At 53.1% G+C, this 20,407-nt stretch overlaps 1 long non-coding RNA gene across 2 annotated transcripts; it reads left to right on the top strand.

Moving 5' to 3' along the window:
• Nucleotides 1-2,786: 2,786 nt before the first annotated feature.
• Nucleotides 2,787-19,708, top strand: LOC136172476 (uncharacterized). 2 transcript variants are annotated; one of them, XR_010664029.1, is made up of 4 exons: nucleotides 2,787-3,042; nucleotides 11,467-11,632; nucleotides 12,727-12,871; nucleotides 13,175-19,708. It is a non-coding gene; the product is annotated as an uncharacterized lncRNA (long non-coding RNA). The 2 variants fall into 2 exon arrangements; XR_010664030.1 differs by having other exon boundaries at nucleotides 13,025-19,708.
• The last annotated feature ends 699 nt before the right edge of the window (nucleotides 19,709-20,407 follow it).

Raw genomic sequence — 20,407 nt, 5'->3', positions numbered from 1 at the left:
AGCTATGAGCCCAGTGGCAAATATGTTGCTATGGAAGAGGGGGAGAGGATCTTGATGAAACTTTGGTGGTCTCCATTTCAGGAAACATTTGAAGGAATCATGCCAGTTGCTAGTTTGTCCCAGAGACACCTAAAAAAGTGTTTGTCACCTGGAGGTTGACGTGGATGGCCATGGCACATCCTGTGTCATGCCAGGGAAGTCCGGCTTGTACTCCCACCGGTCACCTTGATGGATGAGCTTCTGAGCTCCCTTTCTGTCTAGACTGCGATAGGGACCTGTGGCTTTTTGTCATCTGGAATCCTCTCACCCGTCCCCTGGTCTTTGTGGTCTTCCTCTTGGGAACCCTTTCTTTTCCATCTTTGGCGTCCTGCATGCAGAGTTGACTGTGCTCTCAGATCCAGAGGGGGGCATGGACCCACGGCCGGGCCAGCTAGGCCTGCACGTTCTCTGGCCATGGTGTTTTGCTTGGTGACAGACTCTTGACCAAATCGGAGCCAAGAAAATACAATGACACTTTTGCAAGGACTGCAGGAACAAAATCGCGTCCCCTTTCTCCCCTCCACAAGTCTCCAGCCTGGGAAGATAGAGCACTGGGGCACCGGCGGCCATCTGGGCCCTCTGAGAATTCCAAAACTGGAGAAGAGCAGAACCCAGAACCAAGTCCTGGGGACATTGTTTGAGTCCCTGCTTCAAGCTGGACCTGAGCCTGCAAGGTGCCTAAATCCCTGGTCTTCTCAGTTACAAGAGACAGCATCCACCCCTCACCCTTGTTAGGTCATCTAGAGTTGCATTCTACGGGGCACTAACTGAGACACCCATGGAGATTTGGCCTCTTTTGTCCTGGAGTGAAAATTCCCTTGAGGTATGTGTGGCCAGCTCCCCCCTGGATCTCCGTAGGTGTGTAGTTGTTGAATGAGCGCTACTCCTAGCTAAGAATGATTTTACCCCTGAGGACATTTGGTGGTGTCCAGAGGCAGTCTTGATTGGCAAGCTATTGATGTCTTGTGGATAGAAGCCAGGCATGGTTCTAAATATCTTACAAAGCACAGGATTTCCCCTACAACAAAGACTTATCCAGCCCAAATACCTTTAGTGCTGAGGTTGAAAAGCCCTGCTAACCCCACACTGTCCCTTGGACTGCAAGGAGATCAACCCAGTCTAATCCTAAAGGAAATCAACCCTGAATACTCATTGAAAGGACTGATGCTAAAGCTGAAGCTCCAATACTTTGGCCACCTGATGCGATGAGCTGATTCATTGGAAAAGACCCTGATGCTGGGAAAGATTGAAGGCCGGAGGAGAAGGGGACAACAGAGGATGAGATGGTTGGATGGCATCACCAACTCAATGGACATGAGTTTGAGCAAGCTCCGGGAGATAGTGGAGGACAGGGAAGCCTGGCGTGCTGCAGTCCGTGAGGTCACCAAGAGTCAGACACAAGTGAGCAACTGAACAACAGCAACAACAACAAAACCCCCCAGGGAGCACTCAGCACTCTGGAGTTACTTCCCAGTTCGAACACTCTCTGAGGATCCGAGGCTCCCAGAAGGGCTGTGTTCTCACCAGGGAAGGCCTCATTCCGAGATTCTCCTGGGCTTGTCAGCTCCAGGCAAAGTGACAGCAATTTGTTCATGATGAAGTTCTTTGGGAAACTGATCCAAGAGTGTTGCCACTGGCTGCTGGAGGGTTGTGACTGCTTCTTGGCACCAGGGCTCGAGAAAGAGAGAAATGGGTGGCCTGGTGACAAATGAGATTTTATTTAGGGCCTAGCATCTTTTAAAGAGCGTTAGGAGCCCTCGGTCCTGCAGACTGTGACAAACTAGGCTTGTTTAGGTCCTGAAATATCACTGACATCATCAGCATGAAAAGTGCTTTTCTCTGAAATATAGAGAACCAGAGTTGCTACTCCCTGCAGCCTCTGTGCTGGGGACGGCAGGCTTTTCTAGAAGCGCTGACTGTGGAAGGGCTCTGCTTTCCAGGCTTCTCAGCTCCACTTGCATTCCAACCTAACGCCTCTGCTCAGCTGGGTCCTCGCTGGGAGCAAGAACCTTCTTGGTGTGTGTCTGATCCCAGCAGGGACCTTCCGCAGGCTTGTGAGCTGAAGACCCTGGACTCTCTGACTTCAGAGTCCCAGCTTCTGCCTGGCCCTAGTATTGAATCTCCAGGGCCCTTCTTTTCAGAGTCCGACTCCTAAAGAAGGAACAAAACTTTACTCCCAAGCTTGGTGCAAGGACAGTGAGAGAGAGGAGATGCACAGGCAGCCTTTTTTCCCCCCAATTATACCAAGACACTGAAAGGACTGTTCAGATCACGGCTCCAACATCCTCGGGGAATTTTAATTTTTTTAGCAGAACTTTCTCCACTGGTGCTCTCCCCTCTTTGCTCAGGCCCCTCCCCCACTTAGCTGAAGTGTGCACGGAGCTTTCGAAAAAACAGCTCTTGTTCCCAGACCAGGCTTGTCCTCCCAGGAACCTTCCTGCCAACCTCATCTGTCATCTCCCCATCCCGGGGTGAAGTCAGACCACAGCGGGGTGAAGAGTTCACAGGGTGTGGGCGTTTTGCACCGGGACAAGGAGTCCTTTTTTTCCCCCCTGTTCTTGGTGTCATTTCCAGACAGATAGGAAGGAAACATGAGTCAATAGTCCTCCACTCTGGACAAAAGCTGAGATGGCCTTTTCTTCAGGAACTTCCCTGTGGGTTAGTCAAGGCTATGCCCCCGGCCGGGTGACGCACACAGGTGGAAATATAAGACCCAACTTGCCTTCAAACCCTTGAGCTCAGCAAAACCAGTCCCTGAACATGGGATGTGATCAAAGGGCAACTCAGCTTGTGCCTCTCACTGTCTCCTTGAACCTTTTGCTTTTGGCCACGCCGCACCGCTTTGTGGGATCTTAGCTCGGGGCTGAGTGAGAGTGTGGCGTCCTAACCACTGGACCACCGGGAATCCCCGCCTATTGAACTTTTCAGCGAAGGAGGCAATTCCCCGCTTTAGCCCCCGGATGAAAGCCCAGCTGACCCCACACCTCTTCTGACCAGGCTCAGGTATGGCCCTCCTGTGTCCCAAAGCCCAGGATTGATCTAGAGGTCTAAAGCATCTGGTTATAGATATGACATGATGCGTCCATCTTCCTTCAGAGACTTACCTGCCTCCTTCTGCTCCAAGGCCTGGAATTGGGGTGCCAGCTTTCAGGGACTTGGCTGTGGGAGTGCTCTGTTTTCTCACCTGACAGCCTCCGCTCCCCACGTGCTGGCGGCTTGCAGGGTCTAAGGGAGAGAGGCGAATGGTGGGGGGCAGAAGGAAGAGAATGGAAGAATAGGTCAATTCTTTTTTTTTAAAGAAACTTTTTCAAAAGTGTTATTCATTTTTTAATTGTGCCGGGTCTTCTCTCGTTGCAGAGCACAGGCTCTGAGCTTGCAGGCATCAGTAGCTGTGGGGCCCGGCTTAGCTGCTCCGCAGCATGTGGGGTCCTCCCGGACCAGGGATCGAACCTGCGTCTCCTGCACTGGCAGGTGGTTGCTTCACCACTGAGCCACCAGGATATCCCCAGCAATTCTTCCGTGACCGCAGAATTGCCAACTCCCTGAGCCTGGCAGATAATGAACGCTGTTTCCCAGAGAGTCCCTTGGGTGCTCCACAGATTTCCATCTCTGAGGTTCCCAACCTGCATCTCTGGTCCAGGTAATGGCCGGTGATGTCCATCTTCAGCTTCAAGAATCCAGCAGCCCTGTCCGCCTTCATCCTGCCCATTAGGAGGCGCTACCTCACCTCAAGTGATGCCTCGCTGGGCCTTTCTCCCCAGAGGCCCATGGGGAAGCACTCACATGGCCCCTGCCCAATCCAGGACAGCCCCTCCTCTTGGCACAGGCCTGTGGGGCCCCCGGCTTGAATGGCCTGTGGAACCCACACCAGGAGACTTAAGATCGAGGTGGTAGGGTCCCCAACTCCATTAGGGTGGAGCTTTGAACATAGCTTTACTCTCTCAACTTCTATGTCCAGATCCTTCTGTTCTCTCACTCTACCCTTTGTAATTTTTATTTTTTGGCTGCACTGCGTGGCTTGTGGGATCTTTGTTCCCTGACCAGGGATTGAACCCGTGCCCTTGGCAGTGAAAACTTTGAGTCCTAACCTCTGGACTACCAGAGAGTTCACCCCTTTTTATGCTCCTGGCCCTAGGGGAGGCCCAAGTGATGTGCAACTGGCTTCCCACTGCTTCCTAGTGAAGACTACACATGGGGGTGTGTCTCAGGCTGAGTCTGCCATCTGATGTCCCGAGAGCCAGCCTCCAGGATGACCCCCCGTTATCCTCACCTCCTGATAGTCACCCCCTGTGTGGTCTCCTCCCACACTGAATAGAGCTGACCCTTGTACCCCTGGCTACTACAGAAACGAAGATATGTGACTTGCAAGGTTAGGTCGTTGCTGTGGGCCAGCTGTGTACCCCAAAAGGATATACTGAAGCCCTAATCCTGCCCTGTACTTGTGAATATGACCTTATTTGGGAATAGGGTCTTTACAGATGTAATTAAAGGTTGTAATGGATTAGATCAGGCCCTAAATCCAATAACTAATATTAAAGACATGCAACGCTATCTGTTTCAGGCTATACTGGGGCTCCAATACAATAAATATCAGTATTAGCTATCTATTGCTGTGTAGCAGATATTACTCTAACACTTAGTGATTTCAAACTATAATAAACATCTATCATCTCACAGTTTCTGTAGGCCAGGGATGGTGGAAAGGTTTAACTGGATATTCTGGCTCCAGGCTTCTTAGGAGGTAGCAGTCAGATGTCACTGGGGGCTGCAGTCATCTGAAAGCTTGACTGGGGCTATCGGATCTGCTTCTTAGGAGGCTCGTTCACATGGTGCCAATTTGGTGCTGGATGTTGACAGGAGGCCTCAGATCCTTGCCATGTGGACCTCCCATAGGTCTGCTTGAGTAGCCCCAGGACACGGCAGCTGGCTTCCCACAGGACGAGTGGTCCAAGGGAGAGCAAGGGGGAAGTCATGATGTCTCTTATGACCATGTTAGTTTCTTCAAGCTGCCATAACAAAGTGCCACAGATAGGGCCAGACTGGTTCATAGCACCAGAGTTTCTGCAGATACCTGGAGGCACGGACTTGAATCCTGCTGGGACACAGTTTTTCACATAATGTGGTCTCTGTGGAAAGATGGGGCCCAAAGTTCCGGGATCTCGTGTCTGCTCTGCCAGCTTGGTTAATTCACTCCCTTTGGGGATCTTTTGAACCATGAGGCATGAGCTGCTCCTTCTGAACCAGCACAAGCCTAAGGATGAGAAGGCTGGCCCTCACCTTCATCTAAGCCCTTCTTTTTAAAAATTTTATTTATTAATTTTTGGCCATGCTGGGTCTTCACTGCTGCTCTGGCTTTCTCTAGTTGCGGAGAGCGGTGGTGACTCTCTAGTGGCAGTCCTCGGGCTTCTTTTGCTGTGGAACATCGGCTTCCAGGCTCTAAAACTCAAGATCACTAGTTGTGACACAAGGCTTAGTTGCTCTGAGGCACGTGGGATCTTCCCCTATCAGGGACCGAACCCATATCTCCTGCATTGGCAGGCGGGTTCTTTACCCCTGAGCCACGAGGGAAGCCCCATCCTAACCCTTCTTAGTAGTGGTGTTTTCTAAAGAGGTCGAGTTAGAATTTGCCACCTACAGGAATCTTCCAGGCTGGCTCCTCCCAAGGTCAAATTGCACACCATACAGTTGAGAATAGCCACTATTTCTGGAGTATCTACTCAGCACCAAATGATTTCTCTAATCTTCACAGCCCCCTCCAAGGTAAAAGAGGCAGAGACGTGATTCCAACCCAGGCCTATTGAACCCTAAAGCCCTTCATGTCCACTCACCTATCATTGCCCCAGAGGGTGACTCAAGAGCATTCTGTTTGAGGAGTCAAGCCAATGCCCCAGAAATTGGGATTTTTCTCCAGCCTCAAGGGATTAACATAGTCAGTAGACACTGGGGGAAGTGAGGTTGCACAGACTGCTGGTTAAAGAGAATGGGGGTCTGATGTCAAATTGCCCAGGTCTGAAACCTAGCCTTCCCTTATGTTCCAAGTCTCCAATTCCTCCTCTGACTGTTGGGAGTAAGAGTGCATACCTGCACGGTTGGCTGGGAAGATTAAATGAGATAATGCATGCAATTCACGGCAAGAGTAAAGAGCCCTTTACGGTTTTTTTTCTATTAATATTATAGACATTTTTGTTGACATTACCCTCCCTCCATGACCTCTGGCCTCTTAACATCAAATCAATATTGGAAAAGGGGCAAATTGAAACGGTGTCTAACCGGAGGCAGATGGAAATGTGTGGCTGGGTGGCTGTTTTCTGATTTTTGGAGGGATTCTTTTTCAGCTCTAAGACAGCCCTCTGTGAAAGGCGATGAGCCTGATTAATTGCAATCAGCTCCTTTCCACATAATGAAGAAAGTTGGATGGCGTCCTGTGGCTTTCGTCCAGGTGGGTGCAGTTACCCACTCTGTCCACAGGGTGTCGCTACGAATCACGCTTCGATCGTGAGAGTCTCAGTCGTGTCCCCAATGTTCACGACCCCGAGGACTGGAACCCGCCAGGTTCCTCTGTCCATGGAATTCTCCAGGCAAGAATACTGGAGTGGGGTGTCATTCCCTTCTCCTGGGGATCCTCCTGACCCAGGGATCAAACCTGGGTCTCCTGCACTGCAGGCAGATTCTTTACCGTCTGAGCCACCACCTGCCCACAAACCCAGGTGCTCAGGGCATGGAACTCATTCCGAGACCCCCGTGCAGGGAGGAGATGCTGCCAGGGGCTGAGCATTCTTCAGCAACACTCTTTGAAACCCTTATTGACCCTACAACGCCGTGGAAGGGGAGCTATGGTGGCAGGAATGACTTGACCCGGGTGACTCGGTACAGAGCTGGAAGAGTATCAGCGAGGGTCTCCTCCTCTCAATCAGATACACCAACCGCTGCGTTTGTCCTGTGTGTGTATGAGCTGACTGGAGGGCGTGGGAGCCTGGTTTCTGGGTCCCTGGTGATGGTCACCTCTGGGAGTGTGATTTGAAGACAGGGGCTAAATGTCCTCTTCCTTTGCCTTGAAGCCTGGATTCTTCCGGACGGACGGCCAGCTCTCAGGACCCTCTAGGCTGCCTCGCTGATGGCTGCTACTCTAATGGCCAGACGAGGACAGTAGCCATCTTCATCATTAAAGTAGCAGGCGCTCCGAGAGCTGGTCCCTGGGGAGAACACTCGGTCCGAGCCGCTCTTTACTCCCCCCGTCCAGCAGAGGGGTGTCTGTGGCTCTTGGGGAGCCTGGGCAGTGGCTAATATGGTCGGGGGGGGGAGCTGCCCACAAACACTAATTTCTCCACCCAGAGGCCTTTGTCGGAGCCTGCCCTGATGTGAGACTCGGGGTGAAGCCCCAGAGATGTCGGAAGCTGAGGCTCAGGCACCTTGTCACCCCCAACTGCACAAAGGGAGGGGGTGACAGCGTGTCTTTGGAGGGTCCACCATATGCATGTGGTCAGTGCTCAGGAAGCTCTGTTTCCATCTCCTTCTCCGTTTCCCTCAGATCCTGCTGGAAGGGATCCGCAGAGCCCCATCCTCAAGCATGGCTCTTTCTTTTCTGGTGATCAGGAGCTTCTGTGGCTTCTTTTCCCTCCTTCTTCATTTTGCCAGGATCACCTCTCAGCGGTGGAGCCATTTGCCTTGGGGCTCCAGTCCACGTGATTATGGGGGGCGGAGGCGGGGGCTGCCGCTGAGGATCTCGGCCTCGGGGAAGTGGGCTCAGCCTGCAGAAGCCAACACTGCAGTGGAAAATGGAGCATTTCCTCCTGTTGAAAGGGCACCAAGGAAGGGAACAGGGCCTTGGGGCACTGCTTCTGGGCAGGGCTGGGTCAGAGAGAAAAGGCCCCCTGCGCGAAGCCGCCACACCTCCCATTAGTCAGGGGAAGTCTTCCTGGAGCAGGTAGGACTCTTCCCCCCAACCCCAACCCAGCACATACCCGCTGAGATGTGGAAATGACAGGAGAGAGAAGGGAAGGTCCAGAATTATGGATCTGTGATTATTTTTTTGGAGAGCTGTTGGGCGTAGGGATGAAGACAGGAAGATGTGCAATCAGTCTGGGATTGGTTTATTTTTATTGCTTTTTAAAATTATGTGGGTAATTGACGTTCATTGAGAAAAAGAGAAAACACAGATAAGCCAAGACAACAAAAATCATCTGTTAGCATCTTGGCAAATATCCTTTTTTCTATGATTAGATACATAGAGAACATTTTCTTTCATTAATAAAAGGTTTTCTTACTGCTTTGTTGTTGTTGTTCAGTTGCTAAGTTGTGTCTGACCCTTTGTGATCCGATGCACTGCAGGCGCCAGGCTTTCCCGTCCTTCACCATCTCCCGGAGTTTGCTCAAACTCATGTCCTGTCAGTGATGCTGTCTAACCATCTCGCCCTCTGTCGCCGCCTTTTCCTCCTGCCCTCAATCTTACCCGGCATCAGGGTCTTTTCCAGTAGTTTTAAGACCTGCTTTCTTCCTTTTTTTTTAAACAGAACAATAGACTAGGGCATCTTTTCAGCTCAACAAATAAGTAGACTTCATATCCATTGATGTTACTGGCTCCGGGGTATTACCTGGTGATTGGGAATTTCCCTGGTCTTTCTGCCGCCCTCTCCTGGGCACCTGCGCTGGGCTTGGCACTGGGTGTGGGTCCTCGGCACCGGGGAAGACTGGAGAGCAGCAAGGAGGATGGAAGGAGGGAGACGCAGCGGCCGCGGGCCCGGGCCACACGAGGGCAGCAAGCCCCTCTGGAACGGGGCCGCCTGTCTCTCTCCCACCTCCCAGGCTGCTTGTGGATGGATGAACAGCCCTGAAACCAGGCGCCACCTGGACCCAGGTGGGGAGGTGGAGCTGAGAGGGATTTCCACGGTCCTCAGGCTGAGATGCCCCCGCCAAGTGCTCCCTGGCAGGCAGGTGACCAGTCACGTCTTACTGGCCCAGGGGGGACTGGGTATGCTCGTGAGAGGGTCAGAATATCCGGACATGGAGGAGATGGCGAGTCTTTTCACTCAGCTTCAGCGATCAGGAGCAGCAGCCCCATCCAGGCCGGGGGTCAGCCCTGGGAAACTGACCAGTTCAACCTGGTCTTTGGGATGACCTAGAAGAAGAAATGAAGCGAAGTAAGTAGGGTAACACAAGGGTTAAACCCACAGACTTGGAGTTTGATGGGGAACTGGTTTCCAGTCCTGGCTCTAGCATTCAGCAGCTGTGTGACCTGGATCAAGTCACTTAACGTCTCTGAGCTTCCATTTCCCCACCGATAAATTCAGAGCGGCTTCTACTTAATGGTTTTGTGAAGAAAATTGTCAGATAATATCCATAAAGCACTTGGCACACTGCCCAATGATTGTAGCTAGAGTTATCTTTTCATCATTAGCTGGTAAGTCGGTCTGCAGAACCGGGAGACAGCTGCTTACAGAAAAGAACATGGTTGTGTGTTTCCCCATGTTCATTGCTGTGACTGGGTTTTGTGTGCAGGGCCACGTGTGGTTGTGGGCGGCTGGGGTCTAGAAGAGGAAGAAAGAGGGGGGTGGGGGGTGCAGGGTGGGGGGCTTATAAGCCTAGCTGCTTTGAAACCAGGGGAAGGCTCGGCTCACCCTCGCGTGTAAGGAAAAGGCTGGATCTGTCCATGCTGTCCTCCCCCACTCCACAGTGCCCTCCGGAGCCCCCTCCTCCCAGAGGGGCAGGGCAAGCGAGTGCAGCTGGATTCGAAGACCTGAGGCGTGATGCCAGCACCTGGATCCGAGCAGGGCGGGGGGTCGGGGGAGGGTGGGCGGGTGGTCTGTGCTCAGCTGCAGCATCCGTGGGCCCGGGGGCGGGGTGGAGGGCAATCTCTGAGGATCACTGCCTGGCTGCCAGATGGCGCCTCTAGGGGCCAGCGGAAGGGGGCAGGTCCCTTGACCTTGAGCGGCCGAGGGCCCTGTGGGGTCCTCTGGGTCCACCCTCCAGGGAAGCCGGCCTGGAGGTCTCCTGCCCTGTGCAGTGGCGGCCTGGGCCCCGGACCAACCTCCCCGTCCCACCAGGCCTGCTAACAAGGAACGACTTCTCCAAGGACAGAGGGCTGTGCGCCCGCAGGTGGACTGCTGGTGAATGATGGAGGGTGAGTGGTGTCTGCGTTCCTTTAAACTCCTCCGGAGAGGTCACCACAGGGTCTCCATCGCGAGCGGTCTTGAGCCTTGTGTGGTTTTCTCCTACAATTTCATCTACTCCCTGGATGGCCCCCAGTGTGCAAGCCGCTGACAGTCCTCAGTCTTTGCAATTGATTTCCTGGAAGCAGCGGCCGGGCCAGCAGCTAGTGATGGATACGCGCTAGCAGGCTGGGGGTGGAGGAGGCTGGCTGCGCCCTCCCACACCTTGGCGGGGTCTCACATGCGGGATGCACACACTTCTGCCTCCTTGCTCCACCTCGAGGTATCAGCGCCTCCAGAAAGACTGGTGTATGTGCAACGAGAGGCAAGGGCGGGGATGCTGGTTGCAGAATTGTTCGCGTCAGAAAGAACTGGAGACCCTTATCTGTTCAGGGGAGTAGGGAGTGGCTGCTGCATTCTGCACGTGGGCAGGGTCTCCGGGGCTGTGCAGTGGAAGCGTTTACCTTAAACACCAGGCTCCCCAGAGTCGGGCCGGCAACAGGGACCCTGAGTGAGGGGGTGAGTGGAAAGGCAGTGGTTGAATCAACTGTGTCACATCCTCAAGGGGAATATCTGCAGAAATTAGAGAAAAATAAAGCAGCAGCAGACACGCGTGCTTCATACATGTGGTCATGAAAAAAATGTTCAAGATATACTGTTATGGGGGGAAAGTTGTAGGGCAGTATGGTCAGCTTGATCCAACTGAAATAAAAGCAAAAAACCCCAAACACCCTGGCATCACACACATGGGTGTGTGTGTGTGTGTTGTGTGTATAAATGCCTAGAAAAAGTCTGGGATGACATACAGTCAACTGCTGATATAGGTCTCTGCTGGGAAAGCAGGGATATTGGGGGGGGCAAGGGACTTGTCACTGTTTCTCTCTTTACTTCTGTGTTCACATTTTTTTTCCCCAATGAATACAAAATTCTTTAATGGGGTAATGAATGATACTTTCTGTTTTTTATCAACTTCACCCTCTAAGGTATTTCCCTTTTTTTTTTATTTATTTTTTTATTGAGGGATAATTGCTTTACAGAATTTGTTGTTTTCTGTCAAACCTCAACATGAGTCAGCCATAGGTATACATATAACCCCCTCCCTTTTGAACCTCCCTCCCACTGTGTTCACATTTTTTTTATGGCGAGAACAAAGCTGGTGTCAAGAACAGTGCCCTCCGCTCCGAGGTGCTCCTGCCTGACTCCCTCAAGCTCCCGTTCCCATTGTTCTTCCTGGGAAGATGAACTCCCCCCAGCGCCCTTCTTTTTTTTTTTTCTCTTGAAGGCGGAACCCTGGCCGGGAGAGCTAGACCTGACCTGGAGCCGCATCAAAGTCCCCTGTGGCATCAGAAGGGACCGGTCACGGCCCAACCTCCATCCTGGCCTTCCGTGGTGGCTGGCTTCTCCAGCTGACACCGCAGAGACAGCCTGCGGGGTGAAGCCCCTCCAAGGTGGGCCTGCAGCGGGGCGATGTGTGGGAAGGAGTCCAAGGGGCTGCAGCTGGAGCTCCTCTCTTTAGGGGCCCCCTGCCAGGGGCTGAAGGTGGAAAGAGGGAAAGACGGGCATTGTCTCCCGCCTCGGGCCCCAGGGGGAGGCTGCTGGAGCCTTCAGCCAGCCAGGCCAGGCCTCTGGGTCAAAGGAGTCAGGCAGGGCCATTCCCAGGGCCAAGCCAGGGCCCCCAGATTCCCGCCCTGGCCTGGCACCGCCCTGCTCGCCTGCCAGGCTTGGGGCAGGGACTGCAGCCACCCTGGGCGCTCTTCTGACCAAGGTGCCCTTCCATCCTAGAGGCCTGTGTCCGCTGGACCTGCGACAGGCCCAGCCCCCAAGGCCCGGGGTGGGGGTGGGGGACTTGGCCTTCCTTCTTCCTTGTTCTGGAAGGAAGAACAGGGGCAGGCACACGGGTCACACACCCCTGGTGTGCCAGGAGCCTCCCTGGGTTCTCGACAACTTAGCTCATTCGCGCCTCTCAGCCATGCCATCCTGCAGGTGAGGCTGACAGCTGTCGGGGTGGGGGGACCAGAGGTGTGAGCCCGGGTCCCTCTGCCCAGAGGACCGCTCCCTCCCTCCACGCCCAGTGCAGCCTGACTCCTCACAGGCTTCAGGGAGGGTGCACTTGTCACTCAGCCCTGGGGGGCAGAGGAAATAGCAGTAGGAGGCCTGTGATAAGGACTGGAGCTGGGCAAGGGACCCAAGCCAGCCTCCAGGGTCTCTTGAGGGCTCCCTAACCAGCTCTCCAAAGGGGGCTGCCTCCAGGCAGTCCTTCTTGCTTTCCAGCCCTCCCGGGGCTCCCTGGCTTGTGCTGGCTTCACTCACTGGGCTCGACCCTGCTCTGCTGGAGACGGATCGGCCCGGCCTTGCCCCTTCTCATGGATCTTTAATCCTTCCTCTGGTGTTCCCACTCCTGACCGACTGGGTGGGACCTCCTTCCTCTAAACCCTTACCTCATCCAGCCAACATCTTTTAGCCAAGATGGGGTTTTCAGTCATAGCAAATCGGCCAAGTGCGATGATCAGTGTGCCTCAGATCCCTGCTCTGCCTCCACTAGCTGGGTGACCTTAGGAACGTCCTTGAACACCTCTGCACCTCAGTTTCTCCATCTGTAAAATGGGGATGATGGCAGCGGGACTCAGGACTGTACATCAACAACACACACGTCATCAGAATGACTCCCAGCTGGTGGCAGGCGCTCGGTATGTGTCCACAGCTGCTGCTGTCTCTCTTCCTCCGCGTGCCCCAGGAGGGATGGGTCATTCCGCAGAACTACAGCTGGGAGGAAATCAGAGTGGGCTGGATGGAAACCAGCCTGTGGGCCTGACGAAACTGACATATGGTGCTTTCCTCAGAGCTCGTGGAAGGGAAGTCCAAGTTCAGATGCCTGTTGGGGAGATGCGGAAGACCAAGAAGGGAAATGAGAATGTGTTTCAAATGTTCTATTTTGTGGCTCCCTACCTCCCGCCGAGCCTGTGGCCTCCATTTCTCAGTCTTGTTTGCAGGTCTCCACATCAGGAGGGAAGATGGAGGTATCTCTTCTGCAGGAATTCCTTGAGCATCTTGTGAAAAAGCCTCATGGAGAGGTGGGCCAGCCCGGGAGAGCCCAGCGGGGAACACTGTCCAGGCTGTCTTAGAGAGACGCGGGGCGCCTGGCCCTCTGATGAGCTCAAACCGCACCTCCGTCCCTCCCCTCAGGTCCTACAGTGACGGCTAACAGTAACCCCGGGGACAAAGCCAATGCCAGCATCTCCAACTGGCTGTATTTTCTCCTGGTTTCTTTCTCCTTGCAACAGATTCTTGAAGAAATGAAATGTTTCTTAATAAAAATAATAATCCGGACCCTCACAGTTCAGTTCAGTTCAGTCGCTCAGTCATGTCCAACTCTTTGTGACCCCCTGAACTGCAGCACGCCAGGCCTCCCTGTTCATCACCAACTCCCAGAGTTTACTCAAACCCATGTCCATTGAGTCTGTGATGCCATCCAACCATCTCATCCTCTGTCGTCCCCTTCTCCTCCAGCCTTCAATCTTTCCCAGCATCAGGGTCTTTTCCAATAAGTCAGTTCTTCGCATCAGGTGGCCAAAGTGTTGGAGTTTCAGCTTCAGCATCAACATTCCAATGAACACTCAGGACTGATTTCCTTTAGGATGGACTGGTTGGATCTCCTCGCAGTCCAAGGGAAGAGTTACAGAACCCTCACAGTTGGCCCTAAAAAATAACTGGGAGCTCCTTTGCTGGAGTGCTCATATTCCTCTGTCTTCCCCACGAGGCTGTCCATGAGGAGAAGACAGTCTGTCCTGCTCACCACTGTGTCCTGACATACCAGGTCCAAACAAACAGTCATCGATATGCCTCTGTGGACAGAATGACAGGAGGAGAGATCTGAAAGCCTGGAAGTTCTGACAGCACTTGTGAAAGGGCCTCGGACAGGGTCCAGCACACAGCAGGGACCCCACAGATGCCACCCGACTCGGTAGTCCAGGGGCTGTTTGGTCGTCATTAACTCTCATCTGTTTCTGCGCTGACCCCTCGAAAATGTCCAGGCTCAGCTAGAGAACTTAGCCCAGCCTCCATCCCACCACCCTGAACCTGACTTCAGCTCCTGGCGACGTCAACACCCAGCCAGCTCTCCACCCAGTGGGTCATAGCCAGCTGCTGCTTCTGCTGTGGCTGGGATTTCACTGAGATCCAGACGCTTCTGGAGAATAAGGAGAAGTTTCCATTGTAACTTCCTTTCCCGGCGTTGAGGACGGAGGCACTTCCCCAGCAGTGGGGTCCACTATCTCATCGGTACTTCCTGGAAGTCAAAACACTGGGAGGGTCAGGTGACTGGTCAGAAGCCATATGACACGGTCACTTCTGTCCTCTCGCGTCAGTCACACCGGACCCCTGGGTGACCTGCCACTATACCTGAGGGTCCCCGGGGCTGGCGAGCCCTCTGGCTGGGCTTCTTGGTGATGGGAGCTGGTGTAGGGCTGCACCCTTTAGGATGGCTACAAGGCCCAGGTGACCAAACCCCGTTCAGCTCATCTCAGACCACTTCCCCCTTGCCAGCTGCAGGCCCCCCTTCCAGCTGCACCAACATGCCTGCTCCTGCCCACTTCCGGGCCTTTGCGTTAAGCCAGTAGGTCTCACATTTGAGTGTGCCTCAGGATCTCCCCCCAAGAGATTCCAGATTTCTCCGCCTTACCCCCACAGTCCCTGATTCAGTCAGTCTGGGGTGAGGCCAAGAATCTGCATTTCTAAGAGGTTCCCAGGTGACCTCATGCTGCCAGTCCAGGGACCATGCTTTGAGAAGCGCTGGTGCAAGCCACCCTCCTCATCTGTCACTTCCTTGGGAAACTTTCCTGGACTTTTCCAAGCATCATGAGTGTCCCCGTCTATATCCCTTTGTGGGACCTCGCACTTCTCATGGCACTTAATCACATTTTGCATTTACTATGAATTTGTGAAAATGTTCAGTTGATGCCAGTCTCCCTCTTTAAGTGTATATCTGTTTTGTTTCCCACTGTCTCCCTGGTGCCCAGCAAAGTGTTTTGCACATGACAGGTGCTCAACAAATAGTTGCTGTGTGAATGAATAAGTGAATGAATGAATACAGGCAAAAGACTTTCAGAGGCTTGTCCCGGTGACCACCAGCTCAGGCGACTCTGGGCTCTAGTAGCACAGTGAGGGGAAACAGAGGGGGTTGGTTTGGAGCACAGGTTCGGGGGTTCACACCCAGTTGGTATTACCCGCTGTGTGACCTTGCGTTGGTTACTTGACCTGTCTGTGTGTTGCCTGGCTCATCTGCACAGCTGGACCAGCAAGGGTACCCAATTCACAGGGTTGCATGAGGGTAAACTGACTAATCCACCCAGAGTGTTTACGATGTATGCCTGCCGCGCATATTCAGTCTGTTCAGTTCCGTCGCTCAGTCGTGTCCGACTCTTCGTGGCCCCATGGACTGCAGCACGCCAGGCCTCCCTGTCCATCGCCAACTCTCGGAGTTTACTCAAACTCATGTCCATTGAGTTGGGGATGCCATCCAACGCTATCTAAAGCTATGTCTTATTGTTCTCAAAGTGCCTGCCAGCGAGGCCCTGCTTGCTTTTATCAGACCCCGTCCAGGGATCAGCTGCTAGCGAGTTCCCTCTGGTGGTCTTGGGTAAGACCTAAACCAAGGAATTAACCCAGGGGTCTGCCTTTGGCTGGACTTTTCCAGAATCTGCAACCCCCCACCTGCTGGGGCTCAGTGATGGCCCATGCGGTGTTTGTCTGGGGAAGGGCGTTGGGACGTGACTGTTGCCCCTCTGCCTATCCGCATGGGCCTGGAGCGGGCATTTCTGATCTTCCCTCACTGCCTGCCTGGCATGGAGCTGACTCACAGCCAGGAGGGGGTGGTGATTAGTATGCAGGGCAGGTACTGGGATGAAAGCTGTCTCCACGCAACAGCTCTTGATGCGTTTCTCTGATTAATGTGGCAGAAAGAACATTGCAGCTTTTTCCTGAATGGTCGCCACGTGGAGCCGGAGTCATTAGCATCGCGTCTCCCGCTTGCCATGACCTGCTGACCACCCTAAGTAGATAAAAATGAAAATGGCCAAGACAGCTGGCAAGGCCCAGAAACAAACTGCCTGGTGGTTCTGCAGCCATGGGAGAGTCTTTTATGTGGAAGGTTTCCGGAACGGCCCCGCCTTCCCCATCCTCCCGCAACACCAGCCCCCACGGAAAAGCCGACCTTAAAATTTCTGTTTCTGTCACTGCTGGTCCCCAGTGAGGGCAGAACCCCCTTTCTGGGCCTTGGAGCCCAAGTCTGAGCTAAAGCATTCCTGCCTCTCCTACAGGTGGGTGTGTTCAAATGAAAGATGATGGGAGGAGGGGGAAGGGATACCAGGGAGAGGGATCAGACCCAGCGAAGGACACCGGCAGCGGGAGGTACCTATGGAGTTACCATGGAGTGGGTCTGTGCTGGGCAGAGAAGATGGGTGGGATGCAGCAAGAGAGAAGGCTGGGGATCCAGACTTTATCCTGAGGGCCACGGGGAGTCACACCGTGCAGAGGGATGGTATCTCATGGGGAATAAGTCAGGTCGCTATAAACATCCCTCCCTCTCCAGCGTGATGGATACTGGGCACTCACGGAGAAGTGGGGGGAACTGATCAGAGGCCATTGCCGCCATCCAGGTGGGTGACGCTGCTGCCTTGAATTAACACCACACATTCCTCAGGGCACTTCCCCTGCAGCCGCTGGGAGTTGGGGCATCTGTCTGCAAACCCAGGAGGACAAACGCTCACCATTGCTCAGGGAAACTGAGGCAGGCAGGGGTGACTTGGGAGGTGACAACCGCCCCAGGATGGACACGAAGGTGGAGAAGCTCCTTCTGTATGTTTGGTCTTTCCTCGGCTCCGTGGGGTTGGATTCATGTAACCGTGCTATTCTGAATAATTGGTTTGCCCCCCCCCCCCAATTTGCTGCTTTCATTCTCTAGGTCTCAGTGTCCCCGTCCATGCAGGGGGAGAGGGGCGGCGAGCTCAGAGAATGATCCCTGGGCTTCCTGGAAAGGATGATGGTAAGGCAGCCCCAGGTTGCAAGCTCAGGCCAGCATTCTCCTCCACCCAGCGACACCTCTGCCACCGTTATCCTCCCAGCACACACCACTATCACCGCCTCATTTGGGTGGTGGTCTTCAAAGCCAGCCCCACCACATCCACTTGCTAGAGAACAGGCCTCTGGACTCAGCCCAGGGCCTGAAAGGAATGAGCAATGGTGCTAATCGCGGAGTCGGTAGGAGAAGCTGGGAGGAGGCCGCCTGGAGACAGAAATCATCTTGTGATGCGCCAATTACTGATCAGCTGGGACATAATTGCGGGGCTGCCATCCCGGCTGCTGGAGGTACCAGGCCTCCCTCTCGTTAATCAACGATAATCCAGAATTACGACCCTTAATGATTTGCAAAGACACTTAGGCACACACGCACACATGCTCTCGCACGGACACAAGTAATTGATAATCAACCATGTAATTTGAGGCAATAATTCTGTCCGGGCCAGATGACAGGCTCCACCCTGCCAGTGGAGGGGGGCCGGCATCACAGCCCACCCGGTGACGGGTGGCGGCTTCTCTGGGGGATGGAGGCTCTTTCCTTTCTCTAGGGTGGGTGCCGAGGGGGCCCCCAGTGATCTCTGGGCAGAAGGAGGACAGATTTTTGTTGGTTTTTTTTCCTACTTTTACTCATTTGTATTTTCTAATTATTGCACATTAGACTTTTGTAGCATTTAGAAACATCCTTGCTATTATTGTTTACTATTGTTCTTTATTCAGGGTCCTAAACCAACGGTCTTTAACTTTGCGTGCATTCAAATCACCCAGGGAGATGGTTAGAGAGGTGGATTTCTAGAGATTTCCCTGGTGATCCAGTGGTTGAGACTCCTGACTTCTGATGCAGGCGATGTGGGTTCAACCCCTGGTCGGGGAAGTGAGATTCCCACAGGGTGCACAGTGTGGCCAAAAAGTAAAGATTTTGGAAAATACGTGGATTCCTGTGCCCTGAGCTTGGAGATTTAGACTCAAAAATCCAGTGTGGGACCTAGGAATCTACATATTTAATCAGTGTCTCAAGTGGTTTGGGCATGGACTATCCTCAGACTGCACTTTAATAAAAGTGCCAGTTACTTGGTTGTCCACCTCTTTGCGAGCCCATGGACTATAGCCTGCTAGGCTCCTCTGTCCATGAGATTCTTTAGGAAAAATTACTGGAGTGGGTTGACCATCCCTTCTCCAGGGGATCTTCCCAACCCAAGGACCAAACCCAGGTCTCCTGCATTGCAGGCAGATACTTTACGATCTGAGCCACCATGGAAGCCCTTTAAGAAGGAGGACCCTAAAACAATGGCTCCCAACCCTGATAGCACACTGCAATCACTGGAGGAGATTTTAAAAAATTCTGATGCCTGGGTTCCAGCCCCAGGACCTAAGACTTAACTGATCAAAGTGCACACTGGGCATCAGGAATTTCTTTTAAAAGGCCACAGGTGATTCCAACCATCAGCCAAGGCTGAGTCCTATGCCTCATCACTGCAGGTGGGCTCCACTGCCATCTGTCTTCCCAACCTGTTTCTGTTCTTTACCTTGGAAACCTCTACCTCAGTTTTCTCAAACTTTAACATGCATATGCTTCACTTGGGATTTTGTTAACATGCAAGTTCTGCTTCAGCAGGTGGGGGTGGGAGGACTGCAACCCTAGATATTTCCAGGGGACGATGATGCTACTGGTCCTGGAGAAGGAAGATTCTCTTTTCCTTTGTTCAAGGCCCAAGCACATGGATTTTGGTGCCAGAAAGTCTTGTTTATGGAGCTCTTCTTCAGGGAAAGCTGGGTGCTGCCCCTGCAAAGTGAATCCGACCCACTCTTGCGCAGGTGGCTGACTGCCTGTAAATCACATGTTTGGTTCTTTTAGGGTCCTGAGAACAAGACATGCTCAGGCTAACTCAGGTGATGGGGCCCCAAGAAATAGGGGGAAATGGTGCCTTTCTCAGAGGAAAGAAGATAAATTATTCTAAAGCTGGGTGCAGAGCATGAATCAGTTACTGGGCTGGGGGCCAGATAAGACAAAACATAGGCATGTCCCTTGTGGTGGGGGCCTGGCGGACTTTAGCGAATTCTTGGAAATGAGGGCTTCCTGGAGTTAGGCCTGGGAGGAGGGCTGGCAGTGGGGAAGCTGGGGATGGTTTTTAGTCTCCTGCCATAGCCACAAGCATCTCCCATTCCAGGATGTGCATGTTGCCATGTCCACCTACAGGAAAAATTTACTCTCCTCTTGAACTTGGTATAGTCTCGTGACTTGCTTTGACCAGCAGAATTCGGTGCAAAGGAGCTATGCCATCTCCACGCCAAGCCCCTAAGGAGCCTGGCAGCTTCTGCTTTCATGCCTTTGGAAGCCAGCTACCATGTAAGAAACCAACCACCCTGAAGCCACCATACCAGCCACATGGGGGAGGCCACGTAGAGAAGTGCTGAAGTGCAAGGCATGTGAATAAGTCTTCTTGGTCCTTCCCTCCCAGTCCGGCTGCCAGCTGAGTGCAGAATGATCCCAGCTAATGCCACATGGAGCAGAAGAACCAACCAGCTGAGCCCTGCCCAGACTGCCGACTCACAAAATCAGGAGAACCGGTGCACTGTCGCTTAAAGCCACATCTTGAGTCCACTGTTATATTGCAATAAAGAATGAAAACGCTTGGGTTCCTGTCTCACTTCTGACACCCATAGGCAAGACTAGTATGCTTGTCAGACCTCAGTTGCCTCACCTGCAAAATGAGAGTTAAATGAAATCATGCATCTAAAACCTGGTGCCAAGGGCCTGGCACACTGCTCTGCTCACCAGATAATCATAATTTATTACTATTAGTGAGGCCATGCCAAGGTCCCCATACCTGTGCTCCACCCGGATTTGAGTGACAGCCATTCAAATCCTCTTGTTCCAGGTCCTCACATGAATGGCCATCGTTCTCCTCTGATGGAAACAGCCTGTCACCGTGGCAGCACCCTGGCTAAGAACAGTGGCTTCTGAGCCAGGAAAGCATGGATGTCTTTTGCCAGTTTCTAGCTCTGGGACCTCAGGCAAGTTATTTAATGTCACTGAGCCTTAGTTTCTTCACTGGAAGAGGAGTCAGACTTCAGAGGAAGTCAGCCTAACTCCTGCTCCAGGAAGCCTACCCTGATTAACTTCTCCCCAACACATGTCTCTAAAGAGCATT

Source organism: Muntiacus reevesi, chromosome 7 (assembly GCF_963930625.1).
Source record: "Muntiacus reevesi chromosome 7, mMunRee1.1, whole genome shotgun sequence".
NCBI lineage: Eukaryota > Metazoa > Chordata > Mammalia > Artiodactyla > Cervidae > Muntiacus > Muntiacus reevesi.
The sequence above is the reverse complement of the archived record's forward strand: the minus strand, read 5'-3'. Positions and strand labels throughout refer to the sequence as shown.